Source organism: Drosophila serrata, unplaced genomic scaffold, assembly GCF_035046125.1.
Source record: "Drosophila serrata isolate PLE 108 unplaced genomic scaffold, ASM3504612v1 contig_74, whole genome shotgun sequence".
In the NCBI taxonomy this organism is placed as follows: Eukaryota; Metazoa; Arthropoda; class Insecta; order Diptera; family Drosophilidae; genus Drosophila; species Drosophila serrata.
In genome coordinates this window covers 163,940-186,689 of record NW_028256972.1, presented here as the reverse complement: position 1 = coordinate 186,689, position 22,750 = coordinate 163,940, and the positions used below count along the sequence as shown (strand labels likewise).

General features: G+C 44.1%; 1 pseudogene; it reads right to left on the bottom strand.

The window, feature by feature from the left end:
• Nucleotides 1-2,723: 2,723 nt before the first annotated feature.
• On the bottom strand, nucleotides 2,724-18,690 carry LOC147644878 (uncharacterized; annotated as a pseudogene).
• Nucleotides 18,691-22,750: the final 4,060 nt, after the last annotated feature.

Below are 22,750 nucleotides of genomic sequence, written 5' to 3'. Positions count from 1 at the left end.
GGTTGCGCGTGTTATAAATTCTTGTTGACCTCAATGCGGTATCGTACAATAAAAGACTATATAGTTTTTAGGATGCCTTACGACCATACATTCGTTTTGCAATATGAGGCTAATTTTTTTTTATTCAAACGATAATGGCGCTCTCCCTGCTCTCACAAGTTTAGAGCGTAAAAATTTAAAAATAGAATGCGTTTGGATGTATGAGTAAACACAAGAATAAGCTGCCTGTCATCAGTAATTCATCAACAGTCAAGGGGGTGCTGTTGATTTTTCATCGATGACAGGCCATACAAACTGTTGATTTATTTAACATGGGCATGTCCGAGACTGTCATCAATAAAAATTTTTCAAAAATTCATCAACAATTCATCATCAATTTATCGATGATTCATCAACAATTCATCGATGTTTCATCAATAATTCATCGATGTTTCATCAACAATTCATCGATGTTTCATCAACAAATTTCTCAACGGCCGAGCCACGGTACTGCCGACGACTGCCGTCTAGACTACCGCCATAACTGTATCGTGGGCAGAGCGTTAGTAGAAGTCTCAGTCGGCAGAGGGTCGACTCGGTAGAAGTCGCAGTCGGCAGAGCGTCGCCTCGGTAGAAGTCGCAGTCGGCGCGTTGATGACATCTTAATGACAGTGGCCTATTGATGACACGCGGTACTACAGGGTAGTGCGTATTTATTATATGATATAGTTGATATAGTTGTCCGATATGATATAGTTGTACGATCCGATATACGAGTGAGAGTATATAAAAAACTAACTACAAAATTCATTCGATTCCATTCCATTCGATTACTTTTAAACTAAGAGACTAGTTTGCGTAGAAACGAACAGACGGACATGGCTAGATCGACTCGGCTGTTGATCCTGATCAAGAATATATATACTTTATATAGTCGGAGGTGCCTCCTTCACTGCGTTGCAAACTTCTGACTGAAATTATAATACCCTGCAAAGGTATAAAAATGGGTTATTTACATAATATGTACGTAAAGAATATATAAATATGTATGTATATCATATATTTGAATTATAAAATACATATATTATTATTATAACTGAAATGAAGTGGGCGGATGGTGCCAAAAACTCTTCAGCCGTCGTCAGCCAGTAATTCCTCGTGCGTCGATGGCCGGTGTTGATTTTAGTGTTGTTGTTGGTGTTGTTACACTTTATGTATTTTCCACAGAAAAAAAGGCGTAGTTGGCTTCACTTTGATATGTTTTATTAGGCACTTCGTTTCCAATTAAAACTAAAGCCCAGCTCAAGGGCTGCTGGGACCGTGGAGTCGCCTTCGGCTACAAGACGAGAGGGAGCGAGCAACGGCCGGGAGCAGCGAGAGCGAAAGCTCGTGCTCCCACACTGCTGCTCGAAATTAAGCGCCCTTGTGGCGCGAACATTCTCCCCCCCCTTGCGCACGTAAGACCGCGTTAGGCCTCTCGGCATGCTCCGGAGACGGTCCATCCGAATACGGTGCTCTGGGCGACGGGCAATCCCTCGTCCAATTTCAGGAACCCCGGTTGGATCAACTTTGGATACAAGTCAGATCGCAACACGAGGGAGATTGTCGCTGGGCGATGGAACAAGGGATCAGCGAGACGGATGTCATCAAACTTCGCCCGGGTGGCGTCGCTCAGAGTCCGTGGGATGGCTGGGATCGAGCCTCAAAATCACCTCGAGGCTGAAACTGCCGGTCCGGGACCGGATGGTCGCCGAGCAGACCTCGTCCTCTCCTGCTTCCACTGTCGGTAGCCTATACGCCGCCGCCATTGACCGGTCAATAGAGCTGACCGCTATGCACGGGTCAATCATGGCCCCCATCTCGAAGGTCGTCTTCCCGGTATCAAGCACGACGCAGGCCGTCGGGAGCACATGAACGACCTTCTGGTGCAGCAACGCTGCCACCGACGAGGATGGAGTGGAGGTCGCAGGACGGGTTGCCTCGATGGCTGGCGACGGAGACCTGGAGACGGTCATCACGGACGGCCGCGGCTCCCTCGCCCGACGCGGAGCAGGCGGACGGCCGTGCCCTTCGAAGGAGGTGCTGGTGGCGATGAACACGGCGGCTTTTCGCCCAGATGCAGCAGTGTATGGTGGCTCTCGCCACACTTTTTGCAGCCATCTATGCTGCGACACGTTCCTTCTGAGTGTTGGTGGGCGAGGCAATTCGAGCAGTACTTGTTTATCAGTACTGCTCGAAGGCGCTTTTCAGTGCTCAGTTTTAGAAACCTCTTGCACTTCCGAAGAGGATGGATTCCTCGGCAGACTCGGCAGCGGTAGGAGTTCATACCTTGTGAACGTCTGCTGTCCAGGGTTTCGGCGGTTTGAGGACGCGGCACCATGATGTCGAGTTGTTCTGCGGGGAAACGAAAAAGAAAAACTTTAATGGGAGTCGGTCATGTGGTTGGAAACGGAAAGATTTTCATCGTTGGACACGTAGGGGACTTTACTCTCCCCAGGGAGTCGGATGACCTTGTGGACGGGCTGTTTTATTGTGCCGCGCGCCGTACGGATCTCCACCACTCGAACTCGGCCGTCAGCGCCCGGACAAACCGAAACGATTCTTCCGAGCCGCCACTCGTTCGGTGGCAGATTGTCATCCTTGACGACTACCATATCGTCTATTTGGAGATTCGTGGTCGGAAATTGCCACTTGTCTTTCCATCGTGCACTAAACTGCTGGTGTTGGGCCTTCAAATGTTGCCATCGATTCAGTATCGATTTTGCTTCGCCTTTTATTTCGGGCTCAGCCGTGGAAAGCAACGGCCCTCCAATTAGGAAATGGCCTGGTGTGAGGGCCAGCAAATCGGATGGATCTTCGGACATGGGGGAGAGGGGTCTAGAATTGAGGCAAGCTTCGATCTTCGCAAGAAGCGTCGCTAGCTCCTCGAATGTGTACTTGCGTGTAGCCGTGGATTTGTAGAAAAGGGCTTTGAAACTTTTCACCCCGGCTTCCCACAGACCCCCCATGTGTGGAGCCCCTGGTGGTATAAAACGCCATACTAGTCCTTGGGGACTGTATGCTGCATTTACGGACCCTTGGACGAGCTGTAGGAAGTCCCTTGAGAACACAGCTGCTGCCCCCACAAAGGATTTGCCATTGTCCGAGTGGACCCGCTGAGGACAACCGCGCCTAGCTACGAAACGAGCAAAGGCTGCTAGGAACTTCTCGGTTGTAAGATCGGATGCGGGTTCCAAATGGATAGCCTTAGTAGAGAAACACACGAATACATACACGTATCCCTTGGTAACTCTCCCAGTATAATTTTTGATATCGAAAGGGCCAGCATAATCAATGCCCGTGTAGGTAAAGGGCCTGGAGAAGGAGACTCGGTCTCTCGGAAGGTCGCCCATCAGCTGTGTTTGAAGTCTTTTCTTATATATTGTGCACACTTTACACGTATTCACCACAGCCTTGACAAGATTCTTGATCTTCGGAATCCAATACTTTGACCGGATCAGGCGCACAATCAATTGACTGCCGCCGTGGAGCGTAATCTGGTGAGTCAACTGAATGAGAAGGCGGGCCAGCCTACAGTCGTAGGGCAGAAGGATCGGATGTCGCTCATCGTACTGCAGGGCTTGTGACGCTGTGACGCGCCCACATGCCCTAGAAGACCGTGTCGGTCAATGAACGGATATAAGTTCACAATTGAAGATGCCACTGGAAGGGGCCGCAAACACTTGTACTCTTGGCCGTATGCTCTACGCTGCGCAATGGAGATCCGCGCTCGTTCTGCCTCTCGAATTTCTTCACTCTTGAGTCCTTGCGGCAGCGCTTGAAGAATCGTAGAACATACGCCAGGACTCGTAACGCTTTGTCCAGCTTCGAGAAGCGTTCCAGAAACTCGTCAGAGGGGGGCTTACTAAAATGCACCCTGACCGCCCGCTGCTCTAGCTCTGTGTTCGGATGCACATCGTTCTGTACTGGCCATAGCTCTTGTGGCCCTTGCAGCCACTCAGGTCCATGCCACCACAGTTGACTGTCCGCTAGCTCGTGTAGGGACACGCCTCGACTAGCTAAATCGGCGGAGTTCTGTTCGGATCGAACGTTTGCCCAGCAGTCGACTGGTATTGCCTGGGTTATCTTGGCAACTCTGTTGGCCACAAACGTGGTCCAGTTGCAAGCAGTTTCGTAACCAGGCCAGCACGATCGTGGAATCGGTCCAGCAGCGCACGTCGGAGCTGGCAGTCGGCATATGTGGAAGAATCGTTGCCACCATGTCGGTCAACAGAACGGCACCGCAAAGCTCTAGCCTGGGAAGGGACACGGTCTTTACTGGGGCGACTCGTGTCTCGGCTGTAAGGAGGTGTGCGAAGGTTTCGTGCCCAAACTCGACGCGCACGTAAATAGCCGCTCCAAAAGCCTTTTGGGAAGCATCGCAGAAGCCATGGTACTCAACCTTTATATCGGTCTGGTACCGGACCCATCTCGGAACCCGGATCTGGCTGAGGTCGGAATACTCCAGGAGGAACGATCGCCATCTCTGACTCATTTCGCTAGAAAGCGTATCGTCCCAGCCCAGATCTTGCAGCCAAATTTCTTGCATGAAAATCTTGGAGCGCACTATGAACGGAGCGAGCCATCCGGCCGGATCAAACAACCTCACAATTTGGGATAACACCTCGCGCTTGGTGTAGGAGGTTTCCAGTGCTATTTCTGGAGGGACGAAATAAAATTCGTCGGACCTTGCCTTCCAACGAATACCGAGGATCTTGGCCGTAGTTTCGGCATCGATGTCGAGGAACTCTCTATGAAGGATGTGCTCGACTGGAATATTCTCCATAATTGACCTGTGGTTGGCAGTCCACTTCCTTAATGGGAAACCCGCGGAGTTAAGAGCCTCGCAACTCTTGGATTGAGATTTGGGCTTCATTTAGGGAATTTGCTCCTGCCAAGACGACATCGACGTACATGTTTTGATTTAGAATCCTGCTTGCTTTTGGAAATAGACCTTGGACATCCTCTGCCAGCTATTTTTTTAGCACTCGAATGGCGAGTAATGGTGCGCGCAGTTGACCCCGAAGGTAACCGTTTGCAACTCGAAGTCTCGGATATCCCCTTCCTTATTTCGGAACAGACTTCTTTGAAAGGGCGTATGCTTCGGATCGACCCAGATTTGACGGTACATTTTTGTGATGTCTGCACTAAATACGTATTGAAAGTACCGCCACTTCAAAATCTGGATAGTCAAATCGGATTGCAGGACTGGGCCAGCATGAAGAATATCATTTAAGCTGGTTCCATTTGCAGACGGACTGGAGGCGTTAAATTCAACGCGAAGCTTTGTCGTGGTGCTCTCGGGCTTGAGCACTGCATGATGTGGATGGTAATAGGCAGGAGAACTATGAGTCGGTGAAACTTCCTTCATATGACCCAGATCCAGATATTCCTGAATCACGCTGTCATATTGCTCTTTTAGGGAAAAGTCTTTTTTTTAAACGATTCTCGTTTCGAAGAAACTGAGCCAACGCAATGGACCTTGAATATCCCAGATTGGATCCGGAGTTTTCAGGGTCGCAGAATGGGAGCGTGACCACATACCTCCCGCTTGCGTCTCTTTTCGTAGATCGAATAAAATTAGTCTCACAATAAGACTCCGACTCTCCTACCATCTTCATTGGAAGATCCTCCACCTCCCAAAACTTGCTGAGAAGGGTGTCCAATGCATTATTATGATCATGGCGAACCTGAGTCGTGATGGATGCGACTCGGCTGGCCTGCATACTGGAGATCGGCCCCGTTAGCACCCACCCAAAGATGGTCTCTTGGCCTAGAAGTGAGCCGCATATATCTCTTCGCGTGCCACCCGTCATCACTGACGGTAGAATATCGGCCCCGATTAGGATGTCGATCTAGGCACTTTCAAAGAACCGAGGGTCCGCCCATTGAAGATCGGGCAGGTCCTTCAAGGAATTTTTTGAAATTGGATGCGACGGCAATTTGCCCGATAATTCCGGAAGGACATAGGCTACGGTGTCTAATTGTAGCCCCGGTTTGGTAAGGGAGCGGATTGCGAAATTGCAAAGTCTTGTCGACTTTGCCGAAACCGAATGGTTTAGCCCGGAGACTTGCGTCTGGATGTTGCGGAATGGCAACTTAATAATCTTGAAGAGACGCTCGGAAATGAACGTCGCCTCTGATCCCGAGTCGATTAAGGCTCGTGCTCGGTAATTAGTCCCCAAGTGGCACACGTCGATAGTGCCGGAGACGAAGTAATTTTGCACCTTTGATGTGCTCGCAGATGCATTGCTGCTGGAGGGTCTTGAGGGCCTAGGGGCGAGGTGGAACTCGCATGGTCGGAACTTGGGGGGGCCGCGATGCAGCAGCCTATGATGCCTCCCCTTGCATGTGAAGCAACTGTGAGTGCTTGAGCAATCACGAAGCTGATGGCCTCTCGCAAAACAATTCAGACAGAGCTGCTTCTTTTTTATGTACCCGGAACGCGCATCGACGGACATTTGAAGAAAGCGCGGGCACAATCTTACCGGATGATTCTCCTTAGAGCGTAAGTCACATAAGTCTGTTTGGTGCTGACCTTTGTCTCGAAGGATTGAAGCTTTTTCGGAAATGTCTGCGTTGGTTTCATATCGTCGATGGCCTCTAATGTCCGATACCTCTCACTCAGGAAGGTGTTCATTTCCTCCCAAGCTGGTATCTCGGATTTTGAAGTGAGAGACTGTTCCCATAAGAAGAGGGTGGCCTTCGGCAATTTGCTTGCTCACAGGAAGACCAGTAGACAATCCCAGTTTTCTGTGGAGATTTGGGAGTGTGCTAGCGCTGTTAAACACCCCTGCATCGTGGACTGGAGCTCCTTTATAGCATGTCCCGACTCTTGAGAAATGGAACTCAAGTTGAAAAGGAGCTTGAGTTGGCTGTTGACTAGGAGTCGCTTGTTCCGGAACCGGTCTTGAAGAGCCTCCCACTCTGAAGCGAAGCCGTCATTTGTCAGCGTGGATTTTGCGACAATGGTCTTTGCTTCGCCACTAGTCTTCGTGAGAAGATGAAACAGCTTCTCGACCGGGGTCAGCCTGGGGTTATTAACATAAACTGCCGTGAACAGGTCCCTGAAAGTAGGCCATCGGAGGTAGTCCCCGTCGAAAACTTCCGTATCACACGGAGGTAGACGACAACCGGACGAAAGTTGGGGTTGAGAGGGAGCTGGAACGGTAGGAGGCGTTACCCTTTCTAGGGTCTCACCAATTTGTGCCGCACATGCCTCATATACCGAGTAGCAATAATCATATTTCGACTGCAGCAGCGGCACTGTGCTGAGGGATCCTTCTAGGGCAATTAAGTCGGAACAGGTCTCATATTCCTTTTCGACCTTTTCCCATAAGGCTCGCACCTGTTGGAAGCGTACTTGTAGTGTATGCGAGGACGGTGTCGCTTGACCAGGAGTGTTTATCTTTGCCTCAAAGAGGCTTACGCGATCGCTGAACGCAATAAACTTGTGCAAGCTGCGGTTGCTGCCGTTGGCTGATCGGAGGATGCCATCTTTTTGCTGACCGCGCGTGTCACCCTTAGGAATTCACTCCCGGAAGTGGAGGGGATCTCAGGCTTAACTGCCAGCGACGATTCGATGGATGCTTTCGCCAATGGAAGGGAAATTACAATCCGGGGAGTGGTCTTTGAACTTGGCGACGGAAGCTCCCTTCCTGGAGATCCCGACAATACGGTTCTTCCTTTCGGACTGACTGACTTGGGTGTTGGCCTAGCGCGAGGCGGTACTGGAGTGAATGGGGTGGCTTTGGATTCCTTTCCTCTTTTTATACAAAAAAAAAGCAATTAGCTAGAAAACCACAAAAAAAAAGCCAAATGAGAGAAGGATTGCTCTCTTATTTTTTTAAATAAATAAAAAAATAGTAGCAGACACTCGGCTAAAAAAGGTGGGAATCGGCTACAATAGCGCAACAACCCCAACTAGGGACAAAGACCGCAACACAATTAAAAAAAGAACTTTTCTCGCCAAGCTAATGGAACTAGCTATAGGCCTATTGAGCGGTACTTGACAATCGCTTCCAGCCGACAGCCTTGATTTTAACTTCCGGAATACGACGGATGATCGCAGAAGGGATGTGAGCACGAAGCGAGACAGAAGAAAAAAAAAATAAAAAAAAGAAAGAAAATAAAACAAAAAAAAAAATAAAATAAAATAAAAAAATCGCCAAACTAACTGGAAAAAAAACAGCTATGTAGCTCGTTATGCAGCAATTAAGAAAAGTAAAAATTAATTTGGATAATTTATTTTTTTTTTTTTTAAATCCGTAGTTCACGAAATTTATTTCTTTTAAAATTGTAGGTGGGGGGATTTTATCTCGTCGGCACTGTTCGGCTGTGGACTGTATAAGTGCAGGTGCTTGTACACGCTCTAGGCACAAAGAGGAGACGAAAAAGAAATGACAAATAATCACTTAATATGCCCTTATGCGGGCGTGGGTATATAGGTATGTATGTAATAGCTTGGAGATCGATGCTCAGCAAAGAATAGCGCGAAGCTTGCCCAATATATATGTACATATATATGTATGCAGATAATTGTACAGATCGATGCTCAGCGCAGAATAGCGCGAAGCTTGCCCAATATATATGTATGTATGTATTATTATTTTTTAATAATGTTTGTGCAATTGTGTTTTTGTATATATATATATATATATATCTTTATTATTTTTTTTTCTCGTATTATATATATAAAAAAATGTTATATTTTTTGAGTGTGTGTGTATATATATATTTTTTTCGTATTGTATATTAAAAAAAATTATTTTTTTTGTGCATTTATATGCGTGTGTGAGTGTATATATTTTTCGTATCGTATATTAAAAATAGGGTTATTTCTTGTGCATGTGTGTGTGTGTGTGTATATATATGTTTTTTTCGTATTGTATATTAAAAATAGGGTTATTTCTTGTGCATGTGTGTGTGTATATATATACATATATAATTTCGTATTGTATATTAAAAATTAAGTGCAGTTTAATGACGGACACTGGTACTTTTGTGTGTGAATAGGCCTCTGGATTAAATAATATTTATATATATATATATATATATATATATATATATATATGTACATATATATACATATGCTTGGAACAGCGGATCACAGTGAGACGAAGTAGGGGGCCGATATTGGCAAGCGCTTAAGCACTTAGAAAAGAAGAAAATTCACTGTGGCTGGGCATATGTATGTAGGTATGCATTTGGATGTATATACATATATATGTATATATATTTATTTGGCACTTTTCACTTTGGTCGGAATCGGATGGAAAGAAAAAACGCCGTCGGAAAAGGAATATGGCGACCACGGACGAATGGACTTTGGAAAGCGAGTCGTACTTATCTTTGGAAAAAATCCGCGATGGGGCACTGGTGCGATCAGGATAGATCCGGCTCGAAGGACCATGAAATGGAGTGGGCGGATGGTGCACAAAACTCTTCAGCCGCCGTCAGCCAGTAATTCCTCGTGCGTCGATGGCCGGTGTTGATTTTAGTGTTGTTGTTGGTGTTGTTACACTTTATGTATTTTCCACAGAAAAAAAGGCGTAGTTGGCTTCACTTTGATATGTTTTATTAGGCACTTCGTTTCCAATTAAAACTAAAGCCCAGCTCAAGGGCTGCTGGGACCGTGGAGTCGCCTTCGGCTACAAGACGAGAGGGAGCGAGCAACGGCCGGGAGCAGCGAGAGCGAAAGCTCGTGCTCCCACACTGCTGCTCGAAATTAACCGCCCTTGTGGCGCGAACAATAACAAAAAAAAAAGATAATTTTATTATATATGTATTTACAATTATTTAATTCAATTGACTTCAATTGCTCTCTCGTTTTGTGTTAAAGTTTGCAAATAACCATCTGGGTGAACTTAAATTTTCTGTTTTGTGTCCATAATTTCCCGTTCACTTCGCGTGTGCATGCAGCTGTTCTGATTTGTGTTTATAATTGGATTTATTTCCCAATTTAGTTGTGCTGCTAGTGGTAGCTTTTGCATATTTTGCATTCCTTTTTGTGCCATCTTCGTTTAGCTTTTGTTTGCGGCGTCGAAACAGCTAAACGTTTAAGTTATCCATCTCCCACACTCTCTCGCTCTCTCGCTTACCCTGAGCCGCTGAACTTGTTAAGGAGTTCGAAGCGAAGAAAAAGAAAAAGCGGCCTGTAGGAATAACCTCTCCCAGGCCTGATTATACCAATGCGTCTTCGGTGGACTTCTCACTCACGTCAGAATTATTAACCTTCGAGGAATGCAATGATGTTGTATTCCCTTGTGTGAAGCTATCTATCAAAGGTAGCTCCATTTTTATTACCTGTTCCTACATACCTCCATTGTCGGAACTTCCGATTTATATTCCAGTATACTTTTGGATAAAGACCAGTTGGTAGTCCTAAGAGATATTAATATCCCTGGTGCTATTTGGTGCTCAAATAATTCCACCAATACTCTCCATACACCGACACAACATGACTTTATCGCTGGCTTGTTCGACATTTGGCATTTATAAACGACATTTTATAAACGAGCTCAATTGTCCGATATATACACTATGCTAAATTTAAATTTACCGGTTCTCAATCTGCCCTTTCATCTAATTTATCAGCTCGGTCAAACTTTACCGTGCTGAACGCGCAGTATTATTAAAACTATTTAACTCCATTTAGGGCCCAGTTCTCACAGGACCCAAAACTGTTTTATAATTTTGTTAACACTAAACGTAAGCCTAAGACAATCCTTCCTCGCTTTAATTTGAAAATACTACCGCACATAATGATCAGTAAATAGCCGATTTATTTTCGCAGTTTTTTCAAACAAATTATTCATACTGTTCGAATTTACACTAGACCTATTCCTACGACATACCCAAATCAAACCTTATTTTCTGTTCTAACCTAAACGAAAGCTCTCTTCTTTTAGATCATCATGTCAAGCCAGTCTATTCGCCAGGTTCCGACGGAAAGTATTGTGCCGACGCCCTGTGCTATCCCCTTCTGAATTTGTTTACCGTATTCTAAGAAACCTCCCACTTTCCCAATATTTGGAAGGAATCGTTTATTAATCCTTCCCACAAAAAAGGAAGCAAATTGGATGCCAGCAATTATAGGGGAATCTCTAAGTTGTCGGCTTTTCAAAAACATAATTACTCCTCACTTGCAGCACCTTTGTAGATCAGTTATTTCTCCATGTCAACATGGTTTTATTAAGCGAAGATAAACAACAATTTTTTTTGGAGCTCTCTTCCTATGTTATAAAGGGCTTCCATAATAATTTTCAGACAGTTGTAATCTATACTGGTTTCAGTAAAGCAATTGACTCTGCTAACCATTCCCTCCTCGTAAGAAAACTCGATTTAATGGGTTTGATCTTAATTGGATCTCAAGTTATCTGACACAAAAGGTCCTTTTTATACCCTTGCAGGGTATTATAATTTCAGTAAGAAGTTTGCAACGCAGTGAAGGAGGCACCTCCGACTTTTTAAAGTATATATATTCTTGATCAGGATCAACAGTTGAGTCGATCTAGCCATGTCCGTCTGTCCGTCTGTCCGTCTGTCCGTTTCTACGCTAACTAGTCTCTCAGTTTTGATGCTATCTGAATGAAACTTTGCAGTTAGCCTTCTATTTACTCTCACTCGTATATAAGTCGGAACGGGCCGGATCGGACGACTATATCATATAACTGCCATAGGAATGATCGGAAAATTTTTACAAAAAAAAATTATAACATTTTTAGTTTACAACAGAATTTGAATTTTTTCATCAAATTTGAGATATAGCCATTTTATAAGAAATAAAAGAAATTAATAAAATTAAAGATTATAACTTCTTCAGTTTTCACCAGATTTTCATCAAATATGAGATATAGCCATTTTATTTTAATCTACAATTTTGTGTAGTTATAAAAAAAAACCGGACTACTATATCACATAGCTGCCATAGAAACGATAAAAAAATGAATACAATTAAAAATTATAACGTTTTCAGTTTTCAGCAGATTTTCATTAAATTTAAGATATAGCCATTTTATATCAGTCTTAAATTTTGTGTCAAATTTTATGAAAATCGGACGACTATATCTCATAGGTGCCATACAAACGATCGTTAGATGTGGAGCAAAAATGCAAATCTGTGAATGTAAAACTGAAAATATAATATGTATAGGTGAATGAAATGAAAGCAGGTATTACTTCATTGTTTTTTAACATTAATATATATATTTTATATTGTATGGAAGGAATCCAGGAAGTCATCGAAGTTCTATCTGCAAGGGTATATAAACTTCGGCGTGCCGAAGTTAGCTTCCTTTCTTGTTAAGAATAATTTATCTAATGTTCAAAGGGTTACATCTGGCGTCCCGAAAGGAAGCCATTTGGGACCCTTAGTGTTTACATTATTTTTAAATAACCTGTCCAAAGTCTTGACTAACTCCAAAGTTCTTATGCAAGCTGATGACGTCAAGCTTTGACATTCTCCCGTGGCGTCCCGAAGCTTGCTACTTACACGCTAAACTGCTGATCTTTGCAAAGACTTAAATCAGTTTATGTTTTTGGCGTCCGCATGGACACAAAATTTGACTTTATTGATCATATTTTGTTTATGGTAAATAGAGACAGGGGTTGCTTGGATTTATTAAACGGTGGTCGAAGGAATTCAATGACCCCTATGTTACTAAATCCTTATACACCTCTTTAGTTCATCCTATCTTAGAATATGGATGCTGCGTTTAGAGCCCTCAGTACGGCGTCCATTGTAAACGCATCGAGTCGGCTCAAAAGAACTTTTTACTTTTCGCTCTACGCGGCTTAAATTGGGATGCAAACCAAAGATTACCTTCCTATTCAGATAAACTCCTCTTAATAAATTGATCGTCCTTAGCCAATCGTAGAACGATGCTAGGAATAACCTTTGTTTACAACCTTATCCATGGTGATGTGGAAAGTGCTGACTCGTTGAGTCAGCTCAATTTCCACGTACCATGAAGAAGTACTAGATTTTATATACCACTAGTGTTGCGCCACTGTAGAACCTTCTTCGAACTGCATGATCCATTTAGAGTCTTATGTGCAAATTATAACGATTTGTACACACTAACCTCCAACGTAGATAGTCATCCCAAATTAAACTCTTTAATACTAACACACTTAGTATACATGCAAGCAAACAACCTGGCAGCCGGTAGTCAAAATTTAATCGCTAAATCGGTTTTTTGAGGCACGCCATGTTGCTGTATGTGTATGAGAGAGCTGCTGGCTCTCGAGCCAGCACAAAAACTCTGGTCCTATAGCGCTCTCTCGCTGGCTTTTGAACGAAATGTGAGAGAGCCTGAAGCCAGTTCAAAAGCCATCACGAAAAAATCGTGTGCAAAAAAATTGTATGGCGTTACAAATCTTCCACTCTGTATAGTCTTTGGTGCAATGTACAAGGAAACTTCGAGACTAACCTATAAACTAATTTTGGAAGAAAATTTCCGAAAACTTATGAAAAATTCTCTGACGAGGAATAAACTTAAGAAATAAATAGGAATAAGAATAAATAAATAAATGTGAAGAAAATCATTGAAATAAGAAATGGCGTCCTACATATATATTTCTTGAAAATATAAATCATTTGCTGTTTGTAACTGTGACGACTCTATCCTAGAGCCGTAAAAATTGTTTCAGATAGGTTTTTCTAAATCCCTAAGTCAGACACAAAACGCGTTGCCTTTGAACCTTTTCTCTCAAACTCAAAACAGTTCCTCTCAGCTCACTGTTAAACGAAGGTCCGTGTTACATCTTAAATATATACTTTTTATATTAAAATATCCTGGTGAGATTGAGCTTCACCACAAGCTAAGAACTTCTTTACGAATGGCGCCTGAACAGGGAATTGAGGCTTACCAAATTTACATGAAATATACACTAGTCACTATACATTAGTACACTTATTTTGACGAAAAACAAATGTTGCAAGTTTTTGTGTAACTTTTTAATAGTTTAAATAAATAATAACTTAATGCATTTTTTTTACTTAGTGCTAATACAAAATTAAAAATAATGAATTAAACATTTTGTCATATGAACTAGTGTATATGGAAATAGGAAAACTTTGATATAGCCATGTGAAGTTAAATATTTTAGATGCTACGCAGGGAGAGACATATAAATTAAATGAAGATGGTAATCCCACGCCCCGGTCAGTTTCACAGATTATATCGCTGGAGGGTGCCCAGAGAATTCGATGACTAGACATGCCGGGTGGTTGTCACAGCTATACCCAAGGTGAGTGGATACTGGGAGATGCTCGTCTGTTCGGTGCTCCGAGGGCTGACTAGACATGCCGGGTGGTTGTCACAGCTATACCCAAGGTGAGTGGATACTGGGAGATGCTCGTCTGTTCGGTGCTCCGAGGGCTACCCGGAACCTAAGTGTTTCCTTAGTTTCCCTAGTTTCCTTGGAACAAAAGGGTGCCGAAAGGAGCTCGGCCATTGGTCACACCGGGCGGTTGCCGCGATGGTTCTTCTTTTGTAGGTTCTAGGTCGGGAGAGACTTCCTCCGTTGGTATCGGCCCTTGAGGCGTGATTACCCAATTATATAAATGAAATGAATAAGTGATTGACGGCCGTGGGAGTTGCGTAAAATGCTTCTTTATTTCTTGAATGTCTAAAGCGAACTGAATCTTAAGGCTAACAAAAATGTGCTTCATAGCGGTCTCGCCAATATGCAGAGTTCGCCGGCTATGCAAGAGCTTCCGGCCAGACGCTGTGTCAGCAGTTTGGACAGAGCTGGTCATCGGACGACCGCCTCTTGCCGTCGTCCGGTTAACTTAGTAAAGGCAGCCGTCGGCCGTTCGCAGTATTGTCCATGCGCCTGCACGATATCGGCTGGTCGTTTATCAACGACCGAGTGAATCGATTTGTTATATCTGGTGGTGCCTAGTAAAATTAATTCCACAGTGTCTGTTTTTCCCTTGTCAATTTTTTAGCATCGAGCAAGTTTCACAAGAGTACTGTCAAAACGCTCCACTTGTCCATTTGAGACACTATAGAGTGGCGGTGCATTCGCAATGCTAACGCCAAAATGATTATCTAGCATAGTTGAAATTGCGTGCGAATTTAACGATGGTTCATTATCGCAATAGACCACCCTCGGAAAGAAATTCATTACTTGCAGTAGGGCCGGTTTAAAGTCTTCAATTGTCCTAGAGTTAATGTGTTGCACGACAGCGAACTTTGAAAACTTGTCAATGCAGGTAAGGAAGTATTTTTTATCTGTAGGGACAATGTCGATATGTAGGATTTCTCCTACATGAGAGGGGATCGGTGCCTCACCGAGCTCATGTTTTTTGGGTGCCTTTCGTATTTGGTCTTTGCACAAGTCTTTCAATTCTCTACGATTTCGGTTGCTGATTTGGCCAATTTTTGGAAAGTAGTACTCGAAGAGTACTAGCTTTACATTTTCTTGGGCCGATCTGTGGACCCTGTTATATTCGACGGTGAGGATCTCACGTCTCTCAGCGACTGCAAAAACGTCTGTTATGCGATTTTTACAATGCCAAAATTTGGTGTCTGGAAACTGCCGAACCAAATCGTCTTGTACCATTGCCAGCGTATGCAAATCGCAATGGATGGCGTTTACGCCCTTAGGAATTAAAATGTCTGCGAGCTCACCAAGTAATGACTATTTGCAGGAGAAGTTGATCGCATGTCGTCTCTTGTTTCCAAAGAGGACGGAACTGCGTTTTAACGGAAAGCGTGCGACCTCTAAAGTTATTTGATTTTGGAAGCAATTCAAGAGCTTTTCCGTCGTCTTGATTGTGTGTGTCAGGGTGAGTTCGCTGTGTCTAGTGGCTGCGCACGATTCACCTTTTTGCTCCTCCGTGACATTAAGATGTTGCCGCGAGAGTGCGTCGGCAACTAGATTCTCTTTACCCGGTTTATAAAACATTTTAGCGCCAGACTCGTCGATGCGAGCTTTCCATCGTTTTATTTTCGCACTCGGATTGTATTCCGATACTGCTAATGTCAATGGCTGGTGATCAGTATAAATATTTATATCTAATAGCTCACGCTCGTTAGTAGCGTAGTTAACCTCTCGGTCATTTAGAGCTCTCGAGATCACAGTAATGGGCCGTCCCTCTTGTGATAGCACCGCGCCAATGCCGTATGCCGACGCATCCGTCGTTCGATCGAATGTCTTCTTCTAATCAGGATAGCTGAGGAAGCCAGAATGTTACGCAACTTTTGGAGAGCAAGTCGTTGCTGCTCGCTAAATTGCATCTGGATATTTTTGGATCTGCGCCTACTGACACTTTTATGCTCCCCTTTAAATTCGGAAATGGGTCTAGTTATTGATGCAAAATCTTTAATGAAGCATCGGTAATAACGGGCCAGGTCCAGTGAAATGGAGGGGGCGATCCTGCCGCTAAAGATCCTGTATTGGAAAATAGCTCCCGCGACGCAGTCGGAAAATATATAACCCGTAGTGGTTAAATCATAAGTCGGTGGCGTCGTGGAGCTCGAATAATTGCTTCCGCTTTATTACGCATCATACATAGTACTAATTAGCTTAAACGTAAGGGCTGCGCTCCCGACCGATAAGCTAAGCTTAACAGTGCGAGAGTTGGCCCGCGAAGTGGAGCGCGAACTAGCCGTCCCTCAGCTCGCTTAGCAGCGAGCGAAGATCGGGAACTCGGGAGCGGGAGTTCGCGAACGCCGAAGAGTGGAGCGCGGGATCGCTTAGACTAGCCCGATAAGGAGTGCGCGAAGAGCCGACTTGCGGGAGTGCAGGAGCGGCAAAGCTTTGGAGACTCGGTGGGCAGAGGCGCCCCCCCCTTGCATTCACTCGGGTTGCAACATATTCGTCCTGTATAAGCGCTGCCGCGTTCTGCAGGGTGTCCTGGCCAGCGGCGGAAATTGCCTATACGCACCGGAGTGCAGCTGAGGAGCGGTGGACGGAGGCCGTGGAGTGGATGAGAAGTGCCGGGCGGAGGCGCAGGATCCTAGAGGAGACGTCGACGTCGGTAGCGGATGAAGTCGGACCTCTGATCAGAGCGTTCGCGTGGTGCGAAGCGGTGGCATCTTCTCGAAGCGGACTGAAAAAAAATATATCATTTAGAAGAGCGGCCAGTAGATAACGCGAATTGGGAGCACGGAGTCATCCGATGCTGTGATCGGGGTGCGGGAACTGGACTTCCAGGAATATGCAGGAGTGTGTGGTGATGCTGATTGCACGTTTTGCATCGGTCACCACTGCGGCACTTGCCTTGGGAATGTTCGTGGGCCAAACAGTTGGAACAGTAGCGGTTGGTGGACACCGCCCTGAGCTTCTTCTCAGCACTGAGCCTGAGGAACCTTTTGCATTTTCGAAGCGGATGGATTCCGCTGCAGACGCGGCATGGGTAGGTTAAATTACCTCGGGAACGTCTGCTCTTGATGTCGTTGGGTACTCAGTAATTGAGGGCGTTGGGAGTAGTGATTCGCGTGGAGAACGCGGATATCCTTTGGATCGGTGCGGTTACTGGGCTGGAAGGTTTCTGGGATGCAGCAGGGTGTGATGCCGTCTGCGGCATGTAAGGCAGTAGTGGGCACTGGGGCAATCCCGCTGCTGATGGCCTCGTGCCAAACAATTCAAGCAGAGTTGCTTTCTTCGGACGATATTTGATCGCTCGACTACGGTCATTTTGAGGAAACGGGGACATCTTCGCAGGGGGTGGTTTTCCCTGGAACACAGGTCTCACCTTCTGGGTGTTGGAGTCACCCTGCAGTCGGAAGAATGTAGCCGGGGCGGTGGGGCCCTCGGAGTCGCCAACTTTGGCGGAAAATGTCGTGAGCCGGTAGTCGTAACGTCGTCAATAGCCTCCAGCGTACGATGGCGTTCGGTCAGAAACGCTTCTATCTCGTTCCAAGTCGGAATTTTGTCTTTGTTGTGGATGGATTGTTCCCACAGAGAAAGGGTTACTTTGGGAAGCTTTGAGGAAACCATATACACCAAAAGACAATCCCAAGCCTCAACTTGAATGGAGGACATCTCTAGGGCGGTCAGGTAGCTTTGGATGATGCTTTGCAGCTCTTTCAGCGCGACTCCCGATTCTTGAGGGACAGTCTGGATGTTGAAGAGGATTTTCAACTGACTTTCGAAGCGGTCGGTGAGGCTTCGCCACGCCGAGACTAAACCTTCATTGGTGAGCGGGGCCTTGGAAACAATGGCGTGAGCTTCGCCAGTTATTTTGGAGAGTAGGTGGAACAATTTATCCACCGGGGTGAGACGAGGGTTGTGGATATATACCGCCGTGAAAAGGTCTCTGAACGTGGGCCAACGAAGATAGTCGCCCGCAAACACCTCGGTCTCTACCGGTGGTAAACGACAACCGGTGGAAGGGGGTGTGTGGACGCTGCTGGATGCCAGAGTTGACTGGGCCGCGCCCCTTTCTATTATCTCCTGCAGCTGGGCCACATACCTGGAATAAACGGAGTAGCAGTAGCTATACTTAGCTTCTAACACCGTTGAAGTGTCCGCGCCGTCGTCGGACACGAAGAACAGTTCGGAGCAGCTCTCGTAACTCTTCTCCACCTTTTCCCACAAAGCCCGAATTTGGTCGCGACGCACTTGACACGTGGAAGGAGAGGGCTGGGTGGTTTTTCGGGCGTCTAGAGGTTGGATCTTTGCCTCGAATTCACTCACACGATCTGTCGTGGCCATAAACTTCCTCAACGCAATGTCGATGGCGGTTTGAGCCAATTTTTGTGGTCGACCGAGTGAGCCTTGACGATGGAGCTGGGCTCGTATTTAAAGCTGTTTGCTCTTGAGCAGACAACAGTGGACTTTCAGTTAGGCGGAGAGGGTCGCGGAGATGCGGACTGGGATCTTCCCAAACGAATTGACGGAATCGGCCGTAATTAAAATACAGGACTAATTTTTATTTTAATTTGAAATTACAATTCTTTTGTATTTTGGGATTTATATATATACTAGCCGGCCCGTCCCTGCTTCTCACGGGAATTAAACATTACATTTAGATTAGTCAATTTTAACACATTCATAATAATAATAATAATATGACACATATTCATCCTTTATTATTTTTATTTTTTTTTTTCAATTATTGAGGTCATAACCCTAAAAGAAAATACATTTATTTTGTTAGTGCTTCTCTGTAAACAATATTTGATGTTGTTTTATTTTGTGGCAGCAAAATAAATTGATTTTCAGGGGCTCCGACTCGCGATAGACCAACATACAGTTGACCATGAGTAAAACATTTATTTCGCAGATCGATCCCTACTAATTCGAAGGTTTGGCCTTGGGACTTGTTAATTGTTAATGCGAAAGATGTTTTTACCGGAAATTGAAGCCGTTTAAATGGGATTGGCAGATCAGTTGGGATCATCGGTATCCTCGGTATATGAGCTAGTTGACCACTTGCTGGGCCAGTGATAATATTTGCTACTATTAAATTGTCCTTTAACTCCTTAATAAGCAGCCTCGTCCCATTACACATGCTCGGAGGGTTTAAATTTCTTAAAAGCATGATTGGGATTCCGATTTTTAACGTCAATTCATGGGGTGGCAGTCCAGAAGGGTTCAACGAATTTAAAAATTCCTTTGGATAATGGACTGCATCTTCAATATTCGTTACAGTGTCGATCGATTTGTATGTTTTTGTTTGGCCGGGGACTTATTGAACAATCAGATTATTTATTTCATTGACAGTATCATTCTTAGGTGATACTATAGCCCGAGAACACAGCCAATGGAAGTCTCTTTCGTGCAAATTCTCGATATCAGGGTATACAGAATCTATTAAATTTTCCAAATTATGGAGTATTTGGCCTAGAGACTCATCCAGAAGAATGTCACAATGACCGCTTAAATTTGGAGTTGGAAAAATTCCTTCCCCAAGTTTTAGCAGTTGCTGTGGGAAATCGCTATCAGTGATTCCATGAAGATGAGCTCTCATATTTGTCCTTAATTTTAACGTTTCAATCGTAGTCCATATGGGAGACGATTTCAAGCATGCCTTGATGATATCTGCTCGCGTGCCTCTGTTAATAACGGGTAGAGTCTGTCGAAAATCTCCAGCAAATACAAAAGTAATCCCGCCCATGACTGCAGAGGAGTTCCTTAGATCCTGTAAGGTTCTGTTCACGGCCTCTATATGTGCTCTATGGCTCATCGTGCATTCGTCCCACATAATCAATGAGGCGTCTTGTAGTAATTTACCAATTGGTCCATTTTTGCGGATTGAACATGTAGATTGTTGTTCAAGATTGACGGATAGTGGAAGTTTAAAAGTAGAATGAGCAGTTTTGCTCGTAAGATTACGAATATAACTGACGAAGAACGGGCCTCCATCCGAGAGACTGAGCGGCTGAGCTCATTTTGAAATGCCAAAAAGATCAAGATATCAACTTTCTAGAAATAGTACCCAGGCCAGGGCATCAAAAATACGTCGAAATGAAGAATCTTCATCAGAAACTGAAAATCGTCTTTCAATTCATCTATACTATTATATAAAGAGGTAATGTAAGTTTGTTTGTTTGTTTGTATGAATTGAATAGGCTCCGAAAGTACTTGGCAGATTTGAAAAATTCTTTCACTTTTGGAAAGCTACATCATTCCTGAGTGTCATAGAATTGCGTTCTATGTTTTGTTTAAAGCTTCGTATATATACATTGTGGTTATTCAGTGCGGTCTGTAGTTCGTTAATTAAATTTATTTTCAGCGTTGGAGCTATGTTTGACCTCAATGATAGCTGATCTGCTTCTGAAATGAAATATACCTGCAAGTATTGTGGATTTTGGCCTGGTGGTGGTAAAAGGCTACCAATAAGATGATATACTTGTCCCTCTATTTTAAAAGTTGGCATAAAATTACCATCTCTTATTTCTTTTGCGCCAAATGAAGTCATTTGAAATAGGCTATTGTACTTACGGATGTTGGTTATGAAATGTCTAGATAGCGAATGATTATTTGTCAAAAGATTTTTTATTGGCTGTGGTGGTTCCTGAATACTTGGGAGACTAACTTTTCCAGAAGCACAGCACATTTCATTTGTTTCATCGACCCATTTTTTTGCTGAACACTTAGGGCATATCTTATTCATATCGCCGATTTGTATTGAAGACTGATGAGCATAATCAATCTGTGGATCGTATCTAAAAGCCGATCTTTTACTGTGGGCTAAAGCTTGATTGCGACTTCTCGCTCTTAACGTCTTTTGTCGTTCTCTATTATCTTGAAGGCGTTGGAAACGCTCAGAGCTTGATTCCCTATTGCGAGATTGAATATTTCTGATATTTTGTTCTTTAACCCGCTGCAAACGCTGATTACTTGACTCTTGCGCGCGTACCTGAGAGGTTCTCAAATTTTGTTGAGCTATACGCTGTAAACGCTCAAGACTTGACTCTCGCTCGCGGACTCGAGAAGTCCTCACATTTTGTTCAGCGAGCCGTTGAGAACGCTGCAAACTGGATTCTCTCGCTCGTATTTGAGCGGTTCTCATATTTTGTTCAGCGAGCCTTTGCGAACGCTCGGTACTCGACTCTCTAGCACGCGATTGTGCCACATATTGTCTATGAATTGAAAGACGATTTTCAGTTTCTGATGAAGATTCTTCATTTCGACGTATTTTTGATGCCCTGGCCTGGGTACTATTTCTAGAAATTTGATATCTTGATCTTTTTGGCATTTCAAAATGAGCTCAGCCGCTCAGTCTCTCAGATGGAGGCCCGTTCTTCGTCAGTTATATTCGTAATCTTACGTCTTTTTTCTTCTGTATTACGCTTACGACGACCCAAACTCTACTTCTTGGGTGGCAGGACTTCGTTTCTTACTGAACCTGAAAAAAAAAATAAAATTTTTATCTCCAATTCCTTATTTCAATATGTTTTGAATGTTTGACAGGAAATGCTTTGGCTGCCTGTAGAGGGCGGTAGATGTAAGGTAGTTTTTTGTTTTTTTTTTAACACCTTGGATTACGTTATCTTAATTTTATTAAGGATGCCTATTTTTTTTTTAAATGAAATATAGCCTATGACACTCAGGAATGATGTAGCTTTCCAACAGTGAAAGAATTTTTCAAATCTGCCAAGTACTTTCGGAGCCTATTCAATTCATACAAACAAACAAACAAACTTACATTACCTCTTTATATAATAGTATAGATATAGATATATATATATTATTTGTATATGGGTGGTAGTTCGGCCTAGTAGAGAATTTGCGAATTGAAATCCTTGTATTTTCTCTTTATATTCAATATATTTCGGGCATGGAAGTGTGCTTTCATTTTGCTTAGAAAATTGATCACGAAATGTGGATGGATCCCGTAATAAATTAAATGCGGATTTAGGAACGTATTGGTCGGAAGTAATTGTTGCCAAATTTATTTACCACGGATCCGAAATGGTCGAAATAAAACCTTGGCTTTTGTTTGAGAGAAACTCAATGGGTCATGCCGTCGGCAAAGCAGTGCATATGGGCGGAACTCAAAACAACCAAGCGGCAAGAACAACACGGCCGTTGCGGCGGCTAAGTTGAAAAGGTTAAATTAAAAATTAATTAACTTAAATTAATTAATTAATCAAATAATTAATCAAATTTAAATTCTGGATCTGGATGGATGTTGAACTATGAGCCGCAGATGTTTAGTTATTTAAACGCCGGGAAGGTAGAATTAAAAAACAAACATCCGTTTTTTGATCGCAGAGAAGAGCTTACTGGGATAAGCCGTCGGCAAAGCAGTGGTGAGTGGGGGGGC